The sequence below is a fragment of the Trichosurus vulpecula genome, chromosome 2 (assembly GCF_011100635.1).
Source record: "Trichosurus vulpecula isolate mTriVul1 chromosome 2, mTriVul1.pri, whole genome shotgun sequence".
NCBI lineage: Eukaryota > Metazoa > Chordata > Mammalia > Diprotodontia > Phalangeridae > Trichosurus > Trichosurus vulpecula.
Genome location: NC_050574.1, coordinates 157,703,196 through 157,721,682, shown reverse-complemented (window position 1 = coordinate 157,721,682; position 18,487 = coordinate 157,703,196). Strand labels below are relative to the sequence as shown.

Sequence of the window (18,487 nt, the reverse complement as noted above, 5' to 3'; positions counted from 1 at the left end):
CCTTTCTGAGGTGTACACCCCAAATTAGCCTCGTGGTCAGCTGTTCCTACAAAACATCCTGTTTCTGTGTCCTGCTTATTCCCGGGAAAGTTGTCCATTCCCCTCCATAACCTTTCCCTTTTGTGGTTTTCAAGCATAAATTGCCCCTACTCACCCATTTGGGCTGTAGACTCCACTGCAACTTTGGATTTGGGGCTCGACATGCATTCCTATCTTTCCCTTTTAATAAATAATTTTGTTCTTATTAAACCAGAACTCCTCTATAGTTGAGTGGTAGGTTTTTTTTCCTGCATTGACATATATGTGTGTGTATGACACACACACCCCTCCAGACACACCCTTTTGTTGGCTCATTCTTGCAGCCTATTTTATGTTAGGCTCAGGGTTTCTGCGTGTCTGGAAGGAAGGCCTAGTCCTGCTACTTCTTCTTGGGGGTATTGAGTGTTGCATTATTCTGGTTTTTTGAGGATAGCTTTTAGTGTTCCCAAAATGGTCTGATCCTGGGCAAAACCTGATCGCTTTCAACCCTAGTCTGAGCTCTGCAAGTTGGTGATCTGGTTTTGGGTCTGAACAATGGCAGACTGCTGCTCAACACCGTCTCTATCAACAAGCTAGGAAGTTCTATAAGTTCAGTGACTGAACTTTAAGCTTCCCTTTGGATTGGGGTTTCTGCCTTGGTTATTCTTCTGCAGGCTTCAGATTAGACTAGAAGCTGGAACCGAAATCCCCTCTGCTCCTGGAGCCTGAACCACACAGCTGCTGGTTGGTTCTTAACTTACTCTTTGCTGTGTACATGGGGTAGGGTCCATGACAGGAAGGTCCTGGAAGGTCACCTCTGGGTGGCATAGATCCCCTCCTTAGTCTGCTCTGGATCTGCGACTCAAAACTGGGTAGTGAGGGACAAAGCTACCAGTTGACACCTTTTTTTGCACCCTGTGTAAATTTAGGCCCCTCTGTGCTGCACCTGGTACCTCCCCTTTGCTCTGGTGTTCAGTCCCTCTCTTCACTAGAATGTTCTGCAGGGAGTAGATTATTGACCAGATCTCACTCCCAGTTTCCACAGCTCTGTCTCCGTAAGCTATAAAAATTTTTTGCTTGACTTCCCAGATCAAAATTCAGTCTGGCAGTTTTCTAGATCTGTTTGGAGGAGGGTTTTTTTTTGGGGGGGTGGCTAGCTGTATTTCTTGGTTCTGCATATACACACACACACACACACGCACTCACATAAAAATATATGCGTACATATGTACTTACACATACACACATACACATACATATACATTACACATACACACATACATACACATATACACATACAATTTCATTTGATCTTCACAACAATTCTGTGACACAAAGGTTATTATTATTCTCATTTTATAGGTGAAGGAACTGAGACTGACAAAGGTTAAGTAAATTGTTCAGGGTCACATAGCTAGTGAGTGTCAGAGGAAAGATTTGAACTCAGGTTTTCCTGACTCCAAGTCCAGAGTTCTATCTACCATATGGCCCAGCTGCATCTAATACAGGAAGGAATTCTGAACAGGGGCAATCTATAGAGAACTATGCAAATCAATAGTGAGCATCAGGGTTGTCAAATTGTGTGCAGCATTATGGAGGAGGGGAGGCAGGAATCCTGGACGAGTGCTTAGAGAGCATGGCAAAATAGTCTGGAACCTCACAAGGCAATAAGGCAGGGCAACAGGCATTTATTAAGAGCTTACTATATGTCAGGTACTGTGCTAAGTGCCGGGGATACATATATATAAATATATGTTTATATCTGTATGTGTGTATATGTGTATATATTACACACATATTTATTATATTGCATATGTGTACATTACATATATGTAATATATACATTATAGATCTATATCTATATATATTTATGTAATTTCTTCTCTCAAGGAAAACGGGAAGACAACACACAAGAGAGAGTGTGCAGGGGGCAGATTTGATGGTGGGGGAGCTACACATTCAAGGGCACAGTGTCGTCCTCAGAAGGAGAGTCAGCAGAGATAGTAGAGGAATGAGGAATGGCCCTTTCTCAAAATAGAATCCCTTGAAGGAACTCAGCAATGAATCCCATTTTGCTGGCAAAGGGATATTCCAGGGTGAGGCAGTGATGAGGCAGATAAAGCATGGTAGAGGTCCCAGCAGACATGTGGTAAGCATCAGACATGTCTAGTTAGAGCCATAAATAGAATTTTTTTCTTCTGAGACAACAATATTTCAGCTGGGGATAGGGTGGGAAGAAATTAAGAGGTGGTGGTCTAGTCCTTACCCCTCAGGGATTGGGGGAAAGGGAAGCAGGCATAGAAGAAAGGCATCCTTCAAGGGGACCCCATAGGGTGGTGATTATGCCACATAACAGAGCCAACTGTTCAACTCCTATCTAGATATTCTTTCATAATCAGAGAGTAACTGAGGGAAGAAAAGAGTCCTCATAATTTTAACCTTCATAATTTTTAGTTCCTTCTATCAAAGCAGAGATTTCCCAAGACCTCTTCTCCAGGGTACTTTGACAAAGATAACCATGTTTATTCACACACGCATATATGCATATATATATACATATGAATATACATCTATGTGTATAGATACACAGATAGATACAGATATAAATAAATAAACTCCACATTATGGAATCCCACAGTGTTATATCAAATTCTCCTTTCCATTATTCTTTCTATAAGGAAATATTTCCTTATTCATGCTTATAATATTAATAATAAGACACAAGAACATTTTAAATCAAACGAAGGTGTGTATGATGCTATTTTCTTTTTTTTTCACTTTGCAAATATGAGATATTTTATTGACAATATCTATACCTTCCATGCTGGAAAAAAGAAATGGGCGTAAGTTGCAGCATGAGCAATTTGGGTTAGTTATAAGAATAGAATGAGATCCTAATTATAAAGTTAAGCAAAGGGTTTGTTGGTTGTTTTCCCCTTCTTTAGAGTAGGGAAATAATCATCTGTGGTCAGGAACCAAGCAGTGCTTCATAATGGTGTAGTACAGAGAACTAGCCCAGTCATGCAATTTAGGTAATGGATATTTATCGTTTTAAATGGAATTCTTCTTCTTTAATTATAAAAACATAGCATTCCTGACAATTTCTGAATTTGGAATACAATGTTATTGGTGTTTTAAAACCAATATTTTCCTGTCTTATTTCTTATAAATGTAAATTTCATAGATGTCACTGTAACCATTAAACAGTTTTATATTTCTATATTTTTAGTGTTCTATATGTAACACAGGTCACATCTCATTTTGGAGACTCCCAAAAGATTGCTGAAATTCTTTTGTTCTTTTTGTTGAGTAAGTAGGCCAAACCTAGGTGTTGACAACCTTTATTAGGGGAAGTTTCTATTGTAGCAAGATTTGACCTATAATTAAAAATAAGTGGTCACCCCCCACCCTGGTTATTACAGCCAAACCAAAGCATAATTGTGAAAGAAGAATAGAATTTCTTTGCCTGGGTCTATAGAACACATAAAGTCCAACTGAAAAGAACTAAGTCTTTGATCCAAATATCCAGCTATTTAGATCACACAAGATGCCAGGATGGTTTTAATCTTTTCTTCTTTTAAATTTGCACATTTTAACTTTCAATGAGGGGCGGGGATGAAGGAAGAGGGGCAAGGAGGGGGAGTGATGAGAGAAAAGGAGAAAGACAGAGAAGGGAGAGGAGAGAGTGTGTTATATATGTAAAACTTCAGTAATAGATTAGACTCCCTTCTGCTTTGCTTCTATTTGGAAATAGGATTCAACACAAAATATTTTATTTATAAATACATGGTTTCAGTGACTTAGTAAAAATATTTCTTGAGGAATGTGATATGATAATGAGGTGATTTGGTTGGCTAAATGCTGAATATTCATCAAAAAATCTGTGGCCAATGGGACTGTTACAAAGAAATCCAAAATCATTCAGAAGCTAAGTCTTTAAGCAAATGTGTCCTCTAATTAGTCTACATGGAATAGGTCCATAGTACCTGGAATCTGTAGAATTCTGGAGATTCTCATCCTTCAGCCAAACCTGACCTCTTGGTACATAACTATGGCTTTTAAGATAATCTGACGGGCTTTGAATGAAAGCTTTATCTCCTTTCAGACCAATTACTCTTTTTCTACAAATATCTGATTTAGGGTCACTTGGACTTTTGACAATTACAAATGATATAAACTCATTGGATAGCATAAAAATGTCAGCTAAGATTTCCTGCAAATACAACGTCAGAATTCTGGATCATAGTCTTCACTGATGGTCCAGAACACAGAGCAACACCACCAACATATTTAAAGGTAGAAGGAGCTATGTGGCCATTCTCAAGAGTATATCCAAGAAGTTGAAAGGTTTTCCCCAGAATATTTTTTTAGGGGGGAAGCAGGGCAATTGGGGTTAAGTGACTTGCCCAAGGTCACATAGCTAGTAAGTATGTCAAGTGTCTGAGGCTGGATTTGAACTCAGGTCCTCCTGACTCCAGGGCTAGTGCTCTACTCACTGCACCACCTAGCTGTCCCCTCCCCAGAATATTTTGAAGCATAGTTCTATGCAGAGTCAGATGCCACTGGCCTTTCTACCCCTAAAGCCAGGTCTTTAATACATTTAGTTCTTGTGGTGGTATCTCCAGAAAACCACATGCTAAAGATATCTCAAAACACAGGTGGGCAATCCATAATTTCAGGGAATCAAAATTTCTGAGAAGCAGTCTTCAGGGAAATCGTATCCTTCATATCCTGCCAATTGGCAAAGGTGACAATGTTGAAGTGGCTGTGGGAGGAGAGGTGCAGGGATAGCTTGTTGGTGCAGTTGTGAATTGTTCAAACCATTCCCAATGTCTATCTGTGCCTGGCAGGTGTCCACTTGTCCCCGAGCCCGAGATTATTTTCAATGATACTAGAAGTCACTCCAAAGCTTTAAAAAGATTACAGAGGAAATGAAAGTTGTCTTTTATTATTGTCCCCTTTGCTTTTTGCATACCTCTCCTACCTTCGAGTGTTCCCTTCACCCTGGTGCTCAGGAAAGTCCTGCTATCCTCTTTCTCTCCACAGCCTCCTACTAACATATTTGCACTCTCCTGAAGTGCTTCCAAATTCACAAATCAGCCCTTCCTAATTCTTCTTCCTAATCACAATCTCCATTCACACCTTATCTCACTCTCCCATTTCCACTCCTGAAAGAGGAAAGCTTTTATTAAAATCATGAAGAGAAGTTTTTCTTCATTTGCTTACTACTATCTGACCTAGCTATCCACACAGTGGGGGGAATAGTGAATGAAGCATTCTGGTTAGATAGACCATTAGAGCTAGTCAGTCATGACCAGGCTTCCTGGTTACTTCCTGCTGTCTTCTCACCATGCTGTTTGCTCTCTGGCCATCATGTCATCACTATGCCCTTCCCACCAGAGCCTCAGCTGCTGATCCTGGGTCTGGCTTTATCTTTTGCACAATACAATGCCCTATCCTCTTTGTTTTCTTTTCCCATTAGAATGTATAAGCTCCTCCAGGTAGGGACTATTTTTTTTTTTGCTTGTATTTGTATCCTCAGCATAGTATAATTCCTGAAATATAGCAAGCACTTAGTAAATGCTGTATGTATGTATTTATGTATGAATGAATGTATCTGTCTGTCTGTCTATCTATTTTTCTACCTATTGACAGACATTGAAAAAAGACAGTGAGCTGGGCTCAGAACCGAACTGGCTGGATTGCCACTGGGAAATTACATAGTTTTTAAAATAATTTCAATCTTCTTCTTGAGACAAAGACCCTCATTAATAAAGGCTTATTTCAGTGATCTTATATGATTGCAAGTAATGGAGTACTACTATCCCAAAAGTTGACACTGAGTCACCCAAAGAGGGAAGGAGAGGTACGTGGCGGGCACAAGTGGGCTGCAACATGCTACAGATGGCTTATAAAGGAGAAACAAGGTCGAGAATGTCATCATAGGGTATATAACTGAAAAAAAAAAAGAGTTTCTCATAGAGAATGAGGGATGGTCAGTGGGCAGTCCACACACTACGTTGGTATCCACAAATGTCAAGAGATCCAGAGCAAAGTCACCAGCAGCCCCCAAATGCTTCCTGTGATGAATTTATGGCAGAACCTAGATTAGAACTCTACAGGTTGGCAGAATCCCAGGGAGAGATCTTGAGCTGAACATTGATGAAACCACAGGTTCCTTGGGACATTGTAATATATTTGGAACTTTAGTTCTGTCCTAAATTCAGAGTTGCTCTTTCTAAGTTTCATTTCAACCAACAAAGATCTCAACGACACCTTTTGAATACCATATATGAGAGGCAACAAGGTGTAGTGGAAAGAGAGCTAGTTGCAAAGCCAGGAAGTGCTGGGTTCGAGTGTTGCCTCTGACATATATTGACTGTTTGACCTTGGACAAATCACTTAACCTTTCAACTCTCTAAGACTACATGCTGCAAAGAAGGTGTTGATTTGCATAGGTAGATGGAGTTTCCTCACCTGGGAATTCACCGTAGCAATGAAAAAAACAAATTCGTTTCCTATTACCTAGTCTAGAGGCAGCTAGGTGGTACAGTGGATAGAGTGTTAGGCCTGGGGGAAGGAAGACCTGAGTTCAAACTTGTCCTCAGACACTTTATAGCTGTGTGACCCTAAGCAGATCATTTAGCCTCTATTTGCCTCAGTTTCCAGGATAATAAAAGCACCTACTTTGCAGAATTGGTGTGAGGATAAAGTAAAATAACATATGTAACAATGCCTGCTTATTCTGTTCCCTTTCCCATACTAGGATAAGATCGTGGTGACCTTAAGACAGTCTTACAAATGAAAATTGATGCTTTTTAATAATTAGTTCACACAGATTTAAAGGCCATTCTTTCCCAGTCAATTCACATGAGTACTAGTATAATGTATGTATTTAATTTTGTAATTTTAGGAAATTGTCATTTTTGCTCTTCTTTTAGTATTATTAGGCCTGAGCAAAAGGGCAAATGACTGTTTGCAAGTGGGCTTTAGGAGAAATTCTGGATTTTAATGACAATCCCTGAAGGCAGTCCTACAGCTAACCCTTTTAAGGTATCATTGAGGTATGCTGGCTGGCCACTGTGGGGAAAAAAAAAGTAGTTTTGTTTCTGACAGTGATAATGTAGAGTCTAACAGATCCTTTTCCTACTCCTTTCCAACAGATCATTTCCCCAGAGATTCTTGGGGTTATTGGCAACTCGCTCTCATTGACTGCACAAGTAATGTTAGGTAAGCCACTTCGTCTTTGGACATCTCACTTTGCTCATCTGTCAAACAGAGATCATAATTCCTGCCCTGATGACCTCATAGAGTTGCTTAGTGTCAAATGAGATTGTATATGTAGAAATGCCTTGAAAAATTTTTTTTAAAGTTCTCTACCCTAGAATATAGTAAGATTTCTTTTTCAAAAATCTATCCCATCTAGAGTTAAGCCTTATCCAAAGTAATTTGTTTGAGGGAAGGTTCTTGAAATGTGAAATCAATTGACCTTGAGCTTTGCTGAACATTTTTTCATCATGAGGCCATGACTATTAAGCTCACCCTTACTTAAGATGCAGTTTTAAGATATGTAGTCTTCCAAGACAATTGTTTTATTTATTTTTCTTTGAACAATGCACTGACACCATCATTACCTGTGTATTCAACTTCCCAAGTTGATACTGGGGCTATGTTAAGAATTTGTCCTATTGTTCTTTAAATGAGCCAGGATATCATTTGTGTGAGGGCTCTCTCCTTGATCTAGGGGTGGGGAACCTGCGGCCTTGAGGCCACATGTGGTCCTCTAGGTCCTCAAGTGCAGCCCTTTGACTGAATTCAAACCTCATAGAACTTTCACAGGATCTAGAGGACCACATGTGGGCTCAAGGCCATAGGTTTCCCACCCATGGTAGACCATAGCCTGTGAGTAGATTCTCAAATTGATGTCTTCCTGTAATTCCATTCTTGATGGTATACCAAGTTTGGTAGGGCAGGGTGGGGAGTTAGGTGGGAAGAGAAGATCCAAGCACAAAGCTATCAACCTCCACACACAAATATACAGGTCACCCCAAAAGGCTGGTGCTGATGATTTGTACTTTGGTGCTGATGATTTAGGTGTGGTTCTCTCCAGGAGCAAGACTCTTGAAGTCCCTTTTAGATTTCCCATACAGCATTCTTCTGTGAAATAGCTTTCAACCATTACCTATTCTAAAGCATACATTATACAGTCCCAAAACCACAAGTGTTAAGGTTGGCTGGCTTTTCCATGTTTCTACTATTCTTCTTTTTTCTGCTAGTTGATACAGAGAACTGCACACTCCCTTCCTAGAAGAATTAGTCTTCTGTGAAATGCCTTTCTACTATTCTAATGACTACTAAGGTAGAATATTTGTGATCATAGAGTTTTGGGAACCTGAAGGATCTTAGAGATCATCTGATCCAGTCCTTAACTGATAGCTTTATCAGGTGACATGGCAAAAAAAATCAGTGTCAATGAGTCTTTCTAACACCATGTGATGTTAGTCTTCTTGCATAGAGATAAAATCCATCAATGGGCTCATACTTGTAGCTTTCAAGGATGATAGGCCCTCAAAGAACTTGCCCTGTTCTGGCATAGCTTTCAAAGCCTAGGGCTATCTCCATCCCATGAGAAGGCATCTTAGAATGACTCAAGAGGAAGCTAGAAATGGTTGTCAATAATATCTATTAAGTCAAATGAGTAGCTCCTCAGCCCCAAAGAGCTACCATCATTCTTTTTCTTTTCTTTTTTTCAAAGCTTGGAGTTTTCTTTTTTCCATATAGAGAGTAGGATCTTGATGACAGCCATTGTTTTGGATATCCCAGATTCCATATTGTTAGGATATGATGCTTTTGAGAGCTGAAAGGACTATTGGCTGTCCATACTTGAATATTTTCATTCTATGATTTTGTCACCATGTTGTAGTGTAAAGGTTCTGGATTTGGAATCAGAGGACCTGGATTCAAATTCAAATTCTGTCACTGATTACTTTCGTGCTATTGGATAAGTCATTTCATTCCTCTGGGTCTTATTAGTCATATATAAAATAAAATAGTTAAACTGGAATCTCTCCTAAGCCTAGCAACTATCTATGACTGGTGTACAGTCTATGAGAGGTATTGGGACTGGACAAAATTCTAACCTTCTGGCCAATCTAATTATAGGCCTCTCCAAACTCAGTTAGACTGGTCCCAGGGTAACATAAAAGTATATCACTTAGACTCTATTGAAAGCTTTCCATAATGATTGGTGCTTACCATAGCTTATGTTCTACCAGCATAGTCTTTAAGAAGCCAAAACCATTTCTTCATCACAATAAAGCATTGGAATAGGATTTTAGTGGAGGACTATTATTTATCATTTGATGAAAAATTATGAGGATTATACTGTGGACTCTGCTGTCACCTAGTGGAAAATTAAATAATAATGTGTTCTTTAATGACTATCAATTTTGGGAGTATTTGCTACCTTTTAATACACATGTTCTTGTAAAGTAAAACTTTGCAAATGCAATACTGTTTTTACATTGGCTCCCACTATAAAATTCATCATGCGTTCTTCCACCTGTCTTTAGTAATGTGTGTGTGTGTGTGTGTTGGTAGGTCCGTGTTTCATGCTAACAATCGAGTGTGAGCATGAGTTTGCATTTGTATATTTGTGTGTGTTATTACCTTGTTTTCTTCCTTGTTGTACCAGTCCCCAAATTAGGAAGTCCAGATATCACTTCTCCTGTACCCTAAAGAATTGAGTATCTTCACTGGAAGACGAGGCACCCCAGAGAAAGGGGTGGAAAATATGGATATTCCAGCACCATATCTATGTGTCACAGGGCCAAAATGAGCACAGTCAATACTATCAGGGCCAACTTTAAAACTGAGATCAAAATAATCTCTGCTATGGTGCCGTACTTTTGAGGACTGCCTCCCTGTACTGCCTAAGTAGGAGCCAAGAGTCCCTACGGAAGGTGTGGCAGCAGCTGCAGGGGGAGTTTCTTACTCCATCGCTGCTTTGGGGATTGATTATAGGATTCAAAGACTGGGCCAGCCTTGGATCACCACCAGGTGTCATGAGTCCTCAATCCTTGATGAAATTTCTCTGAATGATCACAGGCAGATGGAGTTATTCTTCTCACATGGGGATAATGTATATGAGTACCCTTTATAACTATAAAAGCACTAGAGAAATATGATTGATAATCAATGTAATCATATTTCAGTATCATCAATTATTTTATACTTATAATAACTGTTGTCACTCTGGGAAAGCTAAGCCTTGAGTAGAAAGAGCAAAGAGTAGGAGGCTGAAAGCAGGGGATTGTGAAGATGGAGGCAAATGTCACACTAAGAGGATGTGGGTATCCTGGGCAATATCATTTCATTAAGTGGCTATGCTCAGGGTCTTATGCTGGGTGCTAAGGATAGATTGAAAGGTGAAAATTGCACAATCCTACACCTAAAGGAGCTTACCTTGTGGTAGAGGTGGAGGAGAGGTGAACCTTGTGAACAAATGACTATAATGTAAGTTGTAGTGCAAATAGAGGTCAAAGGGAGGAATTTAAGACTGACAAGGGAGAGGAAACTTTTAGCTGGGCACAGGGAGCATCAGGGAACAGTTCATGCAAGAAGGGGCATCTGAACTTGATCGTGAAAAAAAAAATATTGAGCGGACAGAAAGGAGGGGGAATAATTTCTAGGCTTCATGCAAATGCAAAGAGATAAAGAGAGGGTAGGGTGAGAAAAAACAGCTAGGTGTCCAGAATGACTGGAACTGGTTAAACATGATACTAAGTAGCTAAGCAAGCAGAGTGAAAGAGGCAGCCTTGTCTCAAAAGACAAAAGGTACCAGCACATCATTACATGTCTATAAAGTCATTATTTCACACAAGGTTTCCAACCTTGACTTCCTGTCACCTAAGACAATTAGACAGCTGCCTACTGCCTGCAATTTGCTCCCTCCCACGACTGGGTGGCAGCTCTGACAGGGGCTCTGGGGAGCTGACAGAGAGAAGAATAATGAAGGGTGTGCTATGGGTGCTAGTGAATTGACAGAGGTCTCAAACTCCTAGGTCGAATATGCTGATTTCGAAGAGAATTGCCCCAGGGACCCACTTGCAGGTGAGAAAGTGTCAAGGTCAGATAGCCTGGCAAATGTGATGGTTTTGGCAGCTATATTTTGAAGGGCCTGTTAGTGAGGCTGGGGAAATGGTGATGGGGCAGGGGAGCGAGGGATAAAGTTAGTGTAAGCTGAGAGAAAGCCAATAAAGAGAAGGTTCCAATTAGAAGCAGCCTCTTTCCTATTAGTGGGTCAATTAGAGCCCGGGCTGAAATGACCAACATGGGGATCTACCAGTACAGCAAGCAATGGGGGGAAAGAAAGAAAGAATGGAGTGGGCATTATGCTTATTGGTTATGTTATAAATGAGATACATGATTTGAATAGGGGTTAGCCTAGGTGATCTCAGAGGATCTTCTGGGTTTATGATTCTATAAGGGAACCATTCATTGTTGTTGTCATCCCCCTCCTCATCTTCCTTCTCTCTCTCTTTCTCTCTCTCTCTCTCTCTCTCTCTCTCTCTCTCTCTCTCTCTCTCTCTCTCACACACACACACACACACACACACAAACACACAGAGTACAGGAGTAAGGCACAATGCAGTACCTTTTCATACCCTATATAATACCAGTCCTGCATCCAGAAGAGATCTAACCATTTTCCCATGTACCCTCATTCTAAAAGATAATTCCTTGTTCTCACCTTGAAATGAGCCCAAGAATGGTCCCCTCTTAGAGGATGCCAGTACCAGAGAATCTTGGAGAGGGAACAAAAGGTGGCTCTTCCCCCTTATACTCACCAAAGAGGATGCATTATTAGAGCCTCACAAATTAATGAGGAGAGAGAACATGTTAAACCTATGTTTCCCTCCTTGATTCCTAGCTATTATTCCATCTACCTCACAGTGGCAGTGTGAGACTTAATTAGTTGAAGCTTATGGGCTAGGACTATGAAAAGAAAAGTATAAAATGTATTTAAAGTTGATCATTGAATTTCAAAAGACCAGGTTTCTCCTCCCGACTTTGTCACTTATATGCTTTTTGATCTCGGGCAATTCATTTGACCTCCCTGTGTTTATTCTTTTGTAAAAGGAGCAGAGGCTGGAATAGATTTTTATAATAGTTTATAATTGCTATAGTGTACTTTCCCCACATCACCTCTGGGGATAGGTGATATAAGTATTAATGCCCCCAATTTTTAGATGACACTGAGGTTTCCCAAAGGTAAAAAATTTAAGAGTTCAGTATTCTAACTCTAAGTTCAATGGTCTTTCCATTGCATCACCATACTGATTTCAACTGACTTTTTTTTCTATTTGTTTTTGAACAGACCTATGATTTCAGCAAAATAGGGAAATCCCAGTGAGGAAGCCCTCTTGACCAATGCAGCTCAGCATCTTTTCTGCAACCTATATAGTCTTAGAAATCTTTCCTTAAGGACATTGAAAGGTTAAGTGACTTGCCTAAGATCATAGCCAGTATATGTCAGAAGCAGGCCAATTCTCTATCCACCCTTCCATACTCTCTCAGACTGCTTATCACTCTGTAATTCTATGATTTTGTGATGTCCAAGACTTGGTCCTTTCTAGATGAAGAATAAAGTCACTGGTACTAATTGCAAATCAGTTAATTCGTCTTACTGGTAATAATAACAACAATACCTTATACTCGTAAAGTTCATTGTTGTTTACAAAGTTCTTCCATGTACAGTGTCCCAAAGTCAGTTCAGACTTATACTACTTAATATTATTAATAATCTTTATAATATTACTGACAATATTATTAATAATTAATTTAATAGCTAGCTTAAAAGTGCACGAAGATGTTTGGGACCCCTTGTGTATTGTTTCATTTAATCCTCACAACTCCATGAGTTATGTATTTCCCCTCTCCCACCCCTCCATGCACACACACACACGCACACACACATTTGCCTGTTGATGGATAAGGAATAAATTTAAGCTTTAATGCTCCTTGAAATCCTATTAGTCCAGAAACCTGGGAATTTGACTCCTTCTTTGATCTGTATCTGACACTGAGAATCAGCAAGTCACTCAACCTATTTGAGGCTGTTTGCTCACGTAGAGTGGGAGTCATGATGTCACTTGTACAGTCTAGCATGGTGGATAGAGTACTGGACTTTTCCTTGGAGTTGGAATATCTGAGTCTCAGTCCTTTTCTCTATACTTCATAGCTATGGGGCCATGGTGACTCGCTTAACCTCTCACTGCTTTAGTTTCCTCACCTGTAAGACTGGGATCATAATACCTGAGGCACCTCCCTGAAAGCATGATTGGGAGGCTCAAATGAGATGGAATAGGTAAAGATCTGCAAACTTTAGAGCCCTGTATCAACATCAGCGGCTTTGTTGTCTACTCCCCGGTGTTATTTTATAAGTCTTTCTGCAATAGAACAATGTGAGTCATTCATTATTTTCTGTATTGCTCCAGTGAGACAAAAAAGGAGGAAGCTGCAAGGCTATGTTATGGGATCACAACAGGAGGACACCCGGATGTTTTAAACTTATTTATCTGATCATTCCAAACTATGCTTGCTCTTCCTTTTTACCTGGAGCTGGAAGGTAAGGTATCCATAGAATGTTTTATTAAGGCAACTTCCTAACTTATATTCATTTGGGTTTTGGAGTTTTGAAATTGTGTTGTGGAAACTCAAAGATCCTTCTTATGCTCCAGATGGATAACAAGGACCCAGAGAACTTTGGAGAGGAAAGTGACTCTAGATGTACACTTATCTCAAATTGGTACTCCATTAGCCTAGCTATAGGCTCATTATGTTTTATTTTCTTCTCTTTCTTTCTCTGATACATCACAAACTTGCCATTGGTGCCAAGATACCAGGGCAGAAAAATTCAAGTATATAACTAGCAACCCGGACACACTGATGTGCAAATGATCCCTGACTGAACAGGTGCATCATAGTCGACTCTCAGATAATTTAGGTGTGGTTCTCCCTAGAGTCAAGGAGACCAATTAAAAGAACTTTTGAGGTTGCTTCCAGATCCTCCATGTAGCAGCCCAATCAATAAACATTTATTAAGTGCCTACTATGTGCCAGGCATCTGTGCTAAGCGCTGGGGATACGAAGAAAAATAAAAGACAGTCCTGACCTGTTTTTAGGGAGATCACAGACTTGTGAGGAAGAAAACATGCAAACAACTATGTATAAACAAGCTATACACAGGACAAATTGGAAATAATCAACAGAGGGAAGACACTAGCATTGAGGAGGGCCAGGAAAGGTTTCTTGTAGAAGGTAGGCTTTTAGCTTTCAAGATAGGGAAACTGGGAGGCAGAGATGAGGAGGGAGAGCATTTGAGTCATGGGAGATAGCCAGAGAAAATGCCTAGAGTCAGGAGATGGAGTATCTTGTATGAGAACTGGAAAGGAGCCCATTGTCACTAGATCACAGAATATGGGAGTATAAGAGGATTAGAAATGTGGGAGGGGCAGGTTATGAAGGACTTTTATTTTTTTTTTTGAGGCTTTTATATTTGATCCTGGAGGTAATAGAGAGTCACATGAGTTTATTGAGTGACGGTGAACTGGGCGGGGGTGGAGGGGAAGAGGAAGTGGGATTGAGAATATGATCAGACCTGTGCTTTAGGAAGATTACATCAATAGCTGAGTGGAGGATGGACTGGCATGGGAGGAATTTTAATAGGGAGACCAACCAGCAAACTATCCCAACACTCCAGACTTGAGGGGATGAGAGCCTGCACCAGAGTGGTAGCAAGCAGTGGCAGAAGCAAGAAGAGGACGTATGCTAGAGAGGTAAGAAAGTAAAAAATTAAAGGCCTCGGCAACCAATTGGATATGGGAGAGAAAAGAAAGAGGAGTTGAGGATGACATTTTAGGTTATGAGCCTGGGTAACATACCTTTAACAGTAATAGAAAAGTTAAGAAGAGGAGACAGTTGGTGGGAAAGATAGAGTTCAGTTATGGACATATTGAGTTTAAGATGTCCATGGGACATCCAGTTCAAGATGTCCAACTGTCTTATGTTCTAAAGTGCACTTTACAGTCCCTCTAAACCACAAGTTTTAAGGGTGGCTTTCTCACTCTCCATTATTTTTCTTACTACCCCCCCAACTCACCAGCACAACCAACCCATATCATCTTACTGAAGAAACTCATCTTTTGGGAGATAGCTGTTAAATTAAAGAATGCTGTGATTCAGTAGTATTGTATAATTTTTGAGATAAAAGAAACTTTAGAGATGAATTGGTCCAATTCTTTCAAGTCATTTCACCTTTTTAAGATACCCAAGATTGCACAGTTAATGAGCCATAGAGCTGGGACAAGAACCCACGTTTTCCAAGACCTGGTGCAAATAAGTCGAGTCCACAAGCATCAATTGAGCAGCCTCCTTGCTAGGCATTGTGGTAAGTGCTAGGGATGTTGAGAAAGGCAAGAGCAGGGCCCCTGGTCTGAAGGAGCTCAAGCTCTAACCAGGGAGACAATATGCAAATAAAATAAATGGCAAGTTATCTCTGAGGGAAGGGACTTGAGGGAGGGGCCTGAGAAAGGCCTCCTATGGGAGATGGGATTTGAGCTGAGTTTTAAAGGAAGCCCAGGAAACTAGGAGTCAGAGGTGAGGGGTACAGTGCTTTTTCTAGAATGTGTCACCTTTACATTTCCACACCTCCGCTTGCCTCTAAGACACCTCCACTTGGGTGTTACAATGACACCATAAGTTTACTGTGCCCTGAAAACTGAATTCATGAACTAGATCCTCCCCTGCAAGTGCCTTTCCAATGTCTTCACCAATTTCAATAGCACTACTATCCATTTGCAGTTTACTGTTTTATCTCTCTTAATAGAGTGCTTTTCAAACTGTTCTGTGGAGTCCTAGTGTTACATTAGTGTGGTTAGGGCTCCCATGAGGAAACATTCCATTAATGTTATGGATATTTTTTCTTCTGAAGTACAAGTGTCCCAAAAGTTATAGTGCGGTTTTAAGCTTTATTAATTTCAGAGGTATAAATGCTACAATCTTACCCCAAAACCACCATTATTTCAAAGTTTAATTATTTAAATTTTTGACAGTTTCATGAATTATTAATTGTAAGTTTTTTATTTTAATTTTAACGTGGCACACCCTGTTGTTATGTTTCGAATGTGTTGTTGTTCGTCCTTTGTTCTCAAATCAGACCAATGACATTAAAAGGGTGAAAGTGAATTGGATTTAAGTGAGGCAAGGCTGCAAAATTATCAACTTCACTCTTTCCTCCAGAGTCCAGTGGCAAGACATATTTAAGGACAACTGGCAATGGCCCTGGGTGCAGTGGGAAACCTTGGCCTTTTTAAGCTGAAGTCTTTCTCAGCTCGTCTGAGGCAATGTTCAATGATTAAAGGCTAGGTAAGAATGGAGGCAAAAAATAGCCTAATTTGCCTTCAAAAAAGAATCAATCTAGGAAGGGGAAGACCCTCAGAGTTTTTGGCCAGAACAGAAACAGCTACTATTTACCCTCACTCTGAGCCATCAGAAACAAACAATCTGAATGTGTGACAGTTTCTGGGTGACATGTTCTCAGACCCATAGTAGAGGAGATCTTCTTGCTTGGCCACCTTAATCACATTAGTTATCTCCATTTGAGACACATTAAAACTGTTTTGTATACACCAAAACCTCACTCTTTTGATGATCTTAAAGCTGGGATTACGAATGTAATCCTTTCCGTGATTGAGCAGCAAAATGTGAAAATCAACTAGAATGAAGTATATAGCATAAGACAATAGTTAGGTTGACATTTAATAAGAAACTTATCAATATTTTAAAAATGTGAATAATTTGCCTTTTACAGATGTTTATATGCTGATATTCATTATACTTCTGATTTTATTAAAGCTTAAAATTGCATTAAGACTTTTGGGGCACCTCATATTAAATGTGAAATCATTTGCCTAATAAAAATACTTATCATACATAGCAAATTTTCTGAAAAGAAAAAAAAAAGACTTTAGGTCAATAGACACCATGGTCCAGCATTATGGATTCCATCAATATATTCCAAGCCCCGATTGCATTCAGTGGCCAAATTATTTTGAGAAATGCTTCTTTGATACTTTTGTACCTCCATCTCTATTTCAAGGTTCTTGAAAGTGGTTCTATTTATTATGAGATAGATCAATAGAAAACAGTGGGAAAACAACATTATGATTAGACTGTAGGGGGAAATGAAGTAAGATAGAAAATAAGGTTAAAATGGTGACAGCTAACAGTTGTATACCCCTTATTATAAAAGGCTATTTCCTTCAAGGGTAATGCTGACACTGACCCAAAGGGAGATGTCGTGCTGAAGTTAACTTAGGGGAAGCTGGAAAGCAGAACTGACCTTTGGTCACCAAGCATAAGAACACTCATGAACTTCTAAGACTGTACATACTGCAGATTGTCACAGCTCCTTTTTGAAACCCGAATCCTTTTTGCGAATCCTTATTCATTTTGCCTCTTTTTCTCTTCTAAGGAGAATGATCTTTGGATTCTAAAAGGCTAGGATGAAAATGGATAATGGGGAGTTGAAACCACAGATTACTGGGAAGATGGTAAGAGTACAGAGCCCTCAGGTACCCTCAATTAATTCAAAGCACAGGATCCAGACAAACTATAAACCGAGGTACTGGGGAAAACTGCTCCCCTCATCCCCTCACCCCGCCCCAAAACACCAAAAACTAGAGAATAGGATTACTGATTCACTGCTGGTGAACTTGGAAAGATATTGGAGATTAGGATGCATGTTGTAGAACTGAAGAAGGGAGAAAGGGAGGACAGTAAAGTCTGAAAACCAAAGGTTAGCAAGCTTTATTTTGATTGCTGGCAAAAATTCTAGAATGCATTTTTTTTAAAAAAAATAACTTTTTTATGTATTATTTTCCAATTATGTAATTATTTAACAATTATTTAAAAAAATTTTGAGTTCCAGGTTCTCTCCCTCCCTCTAACCCCTTCCCCCAACTTGAGAAGGGAAATGTTATCATTTATACATGTGAAATCATGCAAAATATTTCCATATTAGCCATGTTGCTAAAGAAAATATGAAGAAAATAAAACAATAAAAATAAAAAAGTTCTAAAAAGTATGCTTCAACCTGCATTCAGAGTTCATCAGTTCTCTCTCTGGAGATGGATAGCACTTTTCACCATGGGTCTTTTGGAATTGTCTTGGATCATTGTCTTGATTAAAGTACCTAAGTCTTTCACAGTTGATCTTCGTACAATATTGCTGTTACTGTGTACAATGTTCTTCTGGTTCTGCTCGCTTCACTTTGCACAAATTCATATAAGTCTTCACAGGTTTTTCATTAGCTTTTCCTTGCCCAATTCTGAATTTTAAGGAATTATTTTCTTCATTGAGCTTCTGTACCTCCTTTTCCATTTGGCCAATTCTGCTTTTTAAGGAG

The 18,487-nt window shown here is 39.6% G+C and overlaps 1 pseudogene; it reads right to left on the bottom strand.

Moving 5' to 3' along the window:
- Positions 1–3,790: 3,790 nt before the first annotated feature.
- Positions 3,791–4,379, bottom strand: LOC118836802 (annotated as a pseudogene).
- Positions 4,380–18,487: the final 14,108 nt, after the last annotated feature.